Source organism: Cherax quadricarinatus, chromosome 34, assembly GCF_038502225.1.
Source record: "Cherax quadricarinatus isolate ZL_2023a chromosome 34, ASM3850222v1, whole genome shotgun sequence".
Classification (NCBI taxonomy): Eukaryota; Metazoa; Arthropoda; class Malacostraca; order Decapoda; family Parastacidae; genus Cherax; species Cherax quadricarinatus.
The window spans coordinates 3085345-3094945 of NC_091325.1; the positions used below are offsets into that span (position 1 = coordinate 3085345).

General features: G+C 42.0%; 1 non-coding gene across 1 annotated transcript; it reads right to left on the reverse strand.

Annotated features, from left to right (window-relative positions):
- Positions 1-215: 215 nt before the first annotated feature.
- Positions 216-287, reverse strand: TRNAD-GUC (transfer RNA aspartic acid (anticodon GUC)). Its single transcript has one exon. It is a non-coding gene; the product is annotated as a tRNA-Asp (tRNA).
- Between the last annotated feature and the right edge of the window lie 9314 nt (positions 288-9601).

The following is a 9601-nucleotide window of genomic DNA, read 5'->3' on the forward strand; positions in this document are numbered from 1 at the left end:
TCTAGTAAATATGATTTTATGGGTAACTAAAATAACATGAAATCTAGTAAATATGATTTTATGGGTAACTAAAACAACATGAAATCTAGTAAACATGATTTTATGGGTAACTAAAATATTCTTTTTTATTTTAACTGTGAGGTATTTTTAAAAGAGAGCATAGAAGAACGACAAATTATAAATGCATTGAGGAAAATTAATGCAGAAAAAACTACCTCCCCGGCGGGGAATCGAACCCCGGTCTCCCGCGTGACAGGCGGGGATACTCACCACTATACTACCGAGGAATCCGTCCCTTTGGTCCTCAAACACTGCTTATTTGTTGCTGATCCTCTTCACGACGCCTTTCTTGAAGCATATGAGTTTATTTACGTACAAATAGGTTGGCAAGTAAACCTATTTAGGTACAGTAAGTTGGCGAGTAAGCCTATTTAGGTACAGGTAAGTTAACAAGTAAGCCTATTTAGGTACAGGTAAGTTAACAAGTAAGCCTATTTAGGTACAGGTAAGTTAACAAGTAAGCCTATTTAGGTAGAGATAAGTTAACAAATAAGCCTATTTAGGTACAGGTAAGTTAACAAGTAAGCCTATTTAGGTACAGGTAAGTTAACAAGTAAGCCTATTTAGGTACAGGTAAGTTAACAAGTAAGCCTATTTAGGTAGAGATAAGTTAACAAATAAGCCTATTTAGGTACAGGTAAGTTAACAAGTAAGCCTAATTAGGTACAGGTAAGTTAGCAAGCCTATTTAGGTAGAAGAAAGTTAGTTTACCCAGGTATACATAAATATAGTTACAAAAATTATCATACACAGTAACATATGTGCAAATTACCCACCAAGATAACCAAAAAAGTCAAAGTGACTTATTTCTATAATTTTTTTTTCAACAAGTCGGCCGTCTCCCACCGAGGCAGGGTGACCCAAAAAAGAAAGAAAATCCCCAAAAAGAAAATACTTTCATCATCATTCAACACTTTCACCACACTCACACATTATCACTGTTTTTGCAGAGGTGCTCAGAATACAACAGTTTAGAAGTATATTCGTATAAAGATACACAATATATCCCTCCAAACTGCAAATATCCCAAACCCCTCCTTTAAAGTGCAGGCATTGTACTTCCCATTGTTGGATTATAGTCTAGTAAGGTTATAGGTGCTATCATTTACATTAGTTGACGGTATAGATACTATTTTGTACATTAGTTGACATTCAGTTTAGAACTCAGGTAAACTAGTGTAAGCTTCAGGTAAACTAGTCTAGGTTGCGAGTAAACTTTTCTAGCTTCAGATAAACTAGTCTAGTTAGGGTTAAACTACTCTAGTTACGGGTAAACTAGTCTAGTTAGGGGTAGACTAGTCTAGTTAGGGTTAAACTAGCCTAGTTAGGGGTAAACTAGTCTAGTTAGGGTTAAACTAGTCTAATTAGGGTTAAACTAGTCTAGTTAGGGGTAGACTAGTCTACTTAGGGTTAAACTAGCCTAGTTAGGGGTAAACTAGTCTAGTTAGGATTAAACTAGCCTAGTTAGGGGTAAGCTAGTCTAGTTAGGGGTAAAGTACTCTAGTTAGGAGTAAACTAATCCAGTTAGGATTAAACTAACCTAGTTAGGGGTAAACTAGTCTAGTTAGGATTAAACTAGCCTAGTTAGGGGTAAACTAGCCTAGTTAGGGGTAAACTAGTTTAGTTAGGGATAAACTAGTTTAGTTAGGGATAAACTAGTCTGGTACCATCACCACCAAGCTAGCCAGGCCAGCACCTGGAAGCCTATTACCTATCACAGATACAGTCCCTTCCCTTTAAGCGAGACTTTAACCGATCCTCATTGTCATTCCCGACCAGATATTGATTATTAACCGAATACCTCCGCTTGCCACACTGTTTCTTTTAAAGACCGGACACTGTGAATGGGACAAATATTGATCTGTAACCGTACACTGAGGTCTGTTTTTCGTCTAAACCCCAGTTTTGGGCGTCTCTACTGACTCCCCAGGATGTGTAGAGAAGGATATATGTTGCAGGGGAGATGTTTATGTGGTAATAAGGGGTATATTGTTAGTGGTTGGGTTAGTTTTGAGGTTTTTCGGGTGGTGTTGGGGCGGTGATGGAGGTAGAGAGGGCGGCGGCCATCACCTCGCCTTGGACACAGCAGCAGCTGGAACACCAACATCCCTGGCTCAACTCTCATATTTTTTCCCCATTTACATTATATGCTTCAGAAAATTCGCAGTTTCTCTCTCTCTCTCTCTCTCTCTCTCTCTCTCTCTCTCTCTCTCTCTCTCTCTCTCTCTCTCTCTCTCTCTCTCTCTCTCTCTCTCTCTCTCTCTCTCTCTCTCTTTCTCTCTCTCATTACTTTTGGCTTTAATCTCGACTTTAAAGCAATGAAAAGAGTGTCATAGGTAGATGTAGCAGCCCAAGCATTGATTAAATCATTCACTGTGTGTAGACAGAGGATGAGGGTGAGAGAGCTGACCAGTCCTGTTACCCTTTATTGTATTTATAACTTACCATACCTGGTTGAGTGGGATGCCGACCCTGGGGAACCACTCACTAACATTTCCCACTCTGTCAAGCTGTCATGTGCTCTCTTTTACCAGTGAGGGCAAGTATATTTAGGTACAAGTACACATAAATGCAGATATACGAATTATCATACATAGGAACATCTGTGTAAATTACCTAGAATAACTCCAATTTGAAATAGGTTAGTAAGTTTTATTCAGGCATAGGTACATATAAATACAATTACCATACATAGTGTAAATTACGTATGATAACCCAGAAACATGTGCAGAGGGCTTCTAAATAATTTTGATTATTTACAAGTCATTGTTAGGGATTTCGACACAGAAATAGCCTTAACTGATCAGAATGATAAAACTATCATTCTAATCAGAGAGATAAGCATTTCCGTTTAACTATCCCACTACTGAAGATAGTTTAATCCTGAAGATAGTGGCTAATCATGGGAAACGGTCCTGATAATATCTGCTACAACAGAAGACTCACAGCTGGGAGAGTTGATGTTGAAGTCAAGACACAGATCAAGGATGTCTCCAGTAATGTATGCGTGTTCATGGTCGCCCACAATCTGTCATCCTCATGACTATAAGAGACAACAGATGTTTACCTTCACAAATATGAAATTATGAGTTTCCAATGTTTGTGTGTCTAGCATTGTAATAACCAGCAATAGCAGCCTAGTTGATCAGGCCCTGATCCACCGGAAGGCCTGGTCATGGAGCTGGCTGCGAGGGCGTTGATACCCGGATACTCTCCAGGTATACTCCAGGTAGGTAAACAAGGATGGTAGGACCAAACTGAGACATGATGGAAGCTCCATATAACTACGCTTATAAAAACCAAAAAGTCACAATACCGTGACTGGAACAATACACAAATAACACCACACAGGAGAGAGAAGCTTACAACGACTTTGTAAATGGTCCGATCTGGACCATTTACAAAGTCACAGGTCGGACCCAAACGTTTTTGTAAGCTCCTTTCTCACATGTTTACCTGGAGTTTACCTGCAGAAGGTTTCGGGGGGTCAACCCCCCCCCCCCCGCGTCTAGGTCTGAGACAGGTGGATCAGGGTCTGATCAACCAGGCTGTTACTGCTGGCCCCTGCGGGATATTTGTGAACTAAGCTTACCAGCAGGAAACTACAGGTTAAATGTACTGAGAGTAGAGTTACCTACATCATTCCTAACAGTGATATTGATGCCCCTGGTATTGTTAACACTAAGAAATTGACGGGGAAGTAACTTCTTCGAAATAGTGAATAAAAGAATTAGTAGATTTGAGTTTAATTTAATATCTACAGCATCCACGTCATACCCATGGTGTGAGTGGTAGTTAAAGCATTATCCACGTCATACCCATGGTGTGGGTGGTAGCTAAAACATTATCCACGTCATACCCATGGTGTGAGTGGTAGCTAAAACATTATCCACGACATACCCATGGTGTGAGTGGTAGCTAAAACATTATCCACGACATACCCATGGTGTGGGTGGTAGCTAAAACATTATCCACGTCATACCCATGGTGTGGGTGGTAGCTAAAACATTATCCACGTCATACCCATGGTGTGAGTGGTAGCTAAAACATTATCCACGTCATACCCATGGTGTGAGTGGTAGTTAAAACATTGCAGAGGTATATAATTGGTCCAGGGACTGTACCTCAGCACTACAAAAGTACACAATGGGTCCAGGAGCTGGACCACAAAGCTTTGAACGCTGAACAAGTTACAGTCATAACGAACTATTTACATATACATGTTTATATCTGGTTACTTTCGTAATGGATTATTTATACAGACATAAAGTGGGTCACACACACGCAAAAATAAAAAATATATTTATATACTGACTTATCCAGTCTTGATTATAGCATAAAATTTGATATTATTTATTCGACAACAACACAAAATGTTAAACTCCAGGTATGTTAGCATCAACATTGATGTTAATATACCTGGAGTATACCTGGAGGGTGTTCTGGGAGTCAACGCCCCCGCGGTCCGGTCCATGACCAGGCCTCCCGGTGGATCAGGGCCTGCTCAACAAGGATGTTACTGCTGGCCACACGTAGTCCAAAATATGGACCACAGCACGGCTGATCCGGCACCGACTTGGTAGGAGGTTAGTACTTCAAGCCTAAAACATGTGGCTAGACCCTGGTTTAGAAAGACACCTGAACGAACACTAGGTCATATTAAAAAACGTTTCGGTCTTGGGACCTTGATCAGGGTCCCAAGACCGAAACGTTTTCCAATAAATATGTCATAGTGTTTGCTTACTAGTCTTTCCAAACCAATTTGAAGGTATCTATTATCACGATTTACACAATATTGTCTGGCTAGACCATACGTACTAGAGGTGAGATGAGGCATTTGGAGATGAGGACACAGGTGAGCGGGGCCCACTAGTGTAAATAGGTCATGCTGAGCAGTTAACCAAGATACCATGGTGTTGCTGTATCATCATATTTATGATAGTATACCATTCCTCACCTTGGTGTTGTATATCTGTAGATTACTTGTAGGTTACATGTAGCTTCCTGGAATCACTACCTTGTCGACCTGGTCCCAGACTAGGCCTCCTGGTTACTGGTTGTTGGTCCCTGCCGCCCGCAGGTCAGTTTTTTCATCACAGCCTGGCCAATTAGTTACTGTCTTCAGGAATTTATGAAGTTCCCTCTTAAAGAGAGACAAGAGTCTCAGTGTACACAAGTTGAGACCACCGAGATAAGAGAAACAGGAGGCTGTAATCATTAAGATGACAGAAACAGTAGACTGAGATCATTAAGATGACAGAAACAGCAGGCTGAGATCATTAAGATGACAGAAACAGCAGACTGAGATCATTAAGATGACAGAAACAGCAGATTGAGATCATTAAGATGACAGAAACAGCAGACTGAGATCATTAAGATGACAGAAACAGCAGACTGAGATCATTAAGATGACAGAAACAGCAGGCTGAGATCATTAAGATGACAGAAACAGCAGACTGAGATCATTAAGATGATAGAAACAGCAGGCTGAGATCATTAAGATGACAGAAACAGCAGACTGAGATCATTAAGATGACAGAAACAGCAGGCTGAGATCATTAAGATGACAGAAACAGCAGGCTGAGATCATTAAGATGATAGAAACAGCAGGCTGAGATCATTAAGATGACAGAAACAGCAGACTGAGATCATTAAGATGACAGAAACAGTAGACTGAGATCATTAAGATGATAGAAACAGCAGGCTGTGATCATTAAGATGACAGAAACAGCAGGCTGAGATCATTAAGATGACAGAAACAGCAGGCTGAGATCATTAAGATGACAGAAACAGCAGGCTGAGATCATTAAGATGACAGAAACAGCAGGCTGAGATCATTAAGATGACAGAAACAGCAGGCTGAGATCATTAAGATGACAGAAACAGCAGGCTGAGATCATTAAGATGACAGAAACAGCAGGCTGAGATCATTAAGATGACAGAAACAGCAGGCTGAGATCATTAAGATGACAGAAACAGCAGGCTGAGATCATTAAGATGATAGAAACAGCAGGCTGAGATCATTAAGATGACAGAAACAGCAGGCTGAGATCATTAAGATGACAGAAACAGCAGGCTGAAATCATAAAGATGATACAAACAGCAGGCTGAGATCACTGATATTAGAGAGGCATAAGTAAAATAGAGGTTGAAATCTTAGAGTTAATAAAACATCTTACAGCAGCTGTCAGGCAGCTGGGAGGGGGGGAGAGGGGGTGAAGACGGAGGGGCAGGGAGTGAAGGTACAAAGGAAGGGGAGGAAGTAGGGAGAGGGACGTTAAGAAAGAAGGAGAAGAAGGAAGGAACTTATAATGTGAAGGTCGTGTCGTACTGCTTGCCTGCTGTCGTACTCCAGAATGATTGAGAGAGAGACAGCTGATGTAGGTAACAGCTCTTAGCTTGTAAATAAAGTTAGGGATCCTTAACTTGTAAATAGTTGTCAATAAAGTTAGGGATCCTTAACTTGTAAATAGTTGTCAATAAAGTTAGGGATCCTTAACTTGTAAATAGTTGTCAATAAAGTTAGGGATCCTTAACTTGTAAATAGTTGTCAATAAAGTTAGGGATCCTTAACTTGTAAATAGTTGTCAATAAAGTTAGGGATCCTTAACTTGTAAATAGTTGTCAATAAAGTTAGGGATCCTTAACTTGTAAATAGTTGTCAATAAAGTTAGGGATCCTTAACTTGTAAATAGTTGTCAATAAAGTTAGGGATCCTTAACTTGTAAATAGTTGTCAATAAAGTTAGGGATCCTTAACTTGTAAATAGTTGTCAATAAAGTTAGGGATCCTTAACTTGTAAATAGTTGTCAATAAAGTTAGGGATCCTTAACTTGTAAATAGTTGTCAATAAAGTTAGGGATCCTTAACCTGTAAAAAACTGTCAATAAAGTTAGGGATCCTTAACTTGTAAAAAACTGTCAATAAAGTTAGGGACCCTTAACTTGTAAATAACTGTCAATAAAGTTAGGGATCCTTAACTTAACCTTGTTAAACCCTGTGTAAAAAAAAAAAAAACAGAAAAGAGTAACATTGGTGGAAGCTGACCAAACACACGACACACATCGATGTTACGGTCTTTAAAAGAATGTTAAGACGACATTTCGCTCTTTCTTGGGCCACTGTCGAGCCACGACTGTCTTGATAAAGATTCAGGACGAACCGAAACGTTGCTATTAAGGTTTCTCTCCAAAGAACGAGGTTTTTTGAGAATTATTGCAGCCTCTTCACTGTAGGCCCACCTCACTCAAAATCTGACTGTAGGCCCACCTCGCTCAAAATCTGACTGTAGGCCCACCTCACTCAAAATCTGAAACTATTCTCATTACTACTGGAGGCCAACTATTTACACAGCTACAGCAGTAGGTACCTGGAGTTTACCTGGAGAGAGTTCCGGGGGTCAACGCCCCCGCGGCCCGGTCTGTGACCAGGCCTCCTGGTGGATCAGAGCCTGATCAACCAGGCTGTTACTGCTGGCTGCACGCAAACCAACGTACGAGCCACAGCCCGGCTGGTCAGGAACCGACTTTAGGTGCTTGTCCAGTGTCAGCTTGAAGACTGCCAGGGGTCTGTTGGTAATCCCTCTTATGTATGCTGGGAGGCAGTTGAACAGTCTCGATAGTATTTTCTTTCATTTTAGTGACTAGGGCAACAAGTCGACAAGCTTTATTTAGACAAGTTTTATTTTGGATAAGCTTTATTTGGACAAGCTTTATTTCAGACGCTTTTAAACTTTAGAGTGAGCTTTCTACGGCTGACTCCTGGGGCTTTAGCATACAGGTTGGTTGAAGGTCGAGAGGCCAGGCCAGGAGCTGTGATTCGACTCCCTGTAAATATAGGGATAAGTACACACACATATACTCCTGCCGCTTACCCTTCCGCCGTCTATCTGTCTCCTACCCTGCCACTACCACCAGTTTTGTACCCTGCCACCACCGCCTGTCTCCTACCCTGCCACCACCACCTGTCTCCTACCCTGCCACCACCACCTGTCTCCTACCCAACCACCGTCTACCTGTCTCCTACCCTGCCACCACCACCTGTCTCCTACCCTACCACCGTCTACCTGTCTCCTACCCTGCCACCACCATCTGCTACCGTCTACCTGTCTCCTACCCTGCCACCACCATCTGCCACCTACCCTCCCACCTACCCCTGCCACCACAACCACCTTGCCCACACAGCACCACTGTCTGCTACAGTTCCGCTCTCACCACTGCCTTAAGGGCTCCTACAACCCTCTCCAATCACCGTTACTAACACAGTGTAAACACACCGTGAAGTGAATTTCACTGTATATACACATTCACCTATGTAACAACAAGACACTAGACAATACACACATAACCCGCACATAGGAGGACCATATGACGACGTTTCGGTCCGATTTGGACCATTTACTAGTCGTTATAAGTTTTTCTCTTATGTATGCGGGTTATTTGTGTATTGTTCCAGTCATGGTATTGTGGATAAGACACATCAGCAACATTTAGGCAACTTTATTCCGAAACGTTTCGCCTACACAGTAGGTTTCTTCAGTCGAGTACAGAAAGTAGGCAGGAGCAGTAGAGATGTGAAGACGATGTAATCAGTCCATCACCCTTGAAATCGTAGATTTGAGGTTGTCAATCCCTCAGCCTGGAGAATTCAGTTCCAAACTCTGAAACTAACTGAAGATCAAGCGACAGTGTTGAGACTTAAATACTATCGGAAGGAGAGGTGCAGAGTAGTAGTAGTGAGAATGTAGCCACTGGGAGGTCACGTCCATCTCAGATCAAACAGTTCTCACTTGAAAAAGTTGTCCAAGGTGTTTTCTCTTCTGTACCAAGATGCCATTGTGTTGCAGTGTCTGACAGAGTGAATATCAAATGGTATACAATACCAACTTGTCGGTATTGTATACCATTTGATATTCATGGTATTGTGACTTTTTGTGTTTTCTGTACACATTGAGGTCCGTGGTTCGATCTCCGGTATGGGTGGAAACACTAGGACGTGTTTCCCTAAGGACCTCTGTGTCAGCTGAGTGCGCTACCAATCTACGGCAAAGTTTAACATGTCAGAGTTAACTTAACGTTGTGTTGTAGTTGTTCAAGTGTCTCTGACTGGTGGTGAACAGGTGACATGCGGCCTTCATGACCACCGTGTAGTAGATAGTAGTTAAACCCCATTAACCACCCAATATACTGTTTATCTGGAGTTTATCTGGAGAGAGTTCCGGGGGTCAACGCCCCCGCGGCCCGGTCTGTGACCAGGCCTCCTTAGGTCAGTGTCCCAGGATGCGACCTACACCAGTCGACTAACACCCAGGTACCCATTTTACTGATGGGGAACATAGACAACAGGTGGAAAGAAACACGTCCAATGTTTCTACTCTGGCTGGGAATCGAACCCAGGCCCTCACCGTGTGAAGCGAGAGCGTTAACCACCAGGCCACCAGAGCCCTATTGTACAAGAAGGTTAAAGATTCCCAACCAGAACAATAATAGTGCTGAGAAACAGTGCTGAGAAACAGAGCTGAGAAACAGTGCTGAGAAACAGA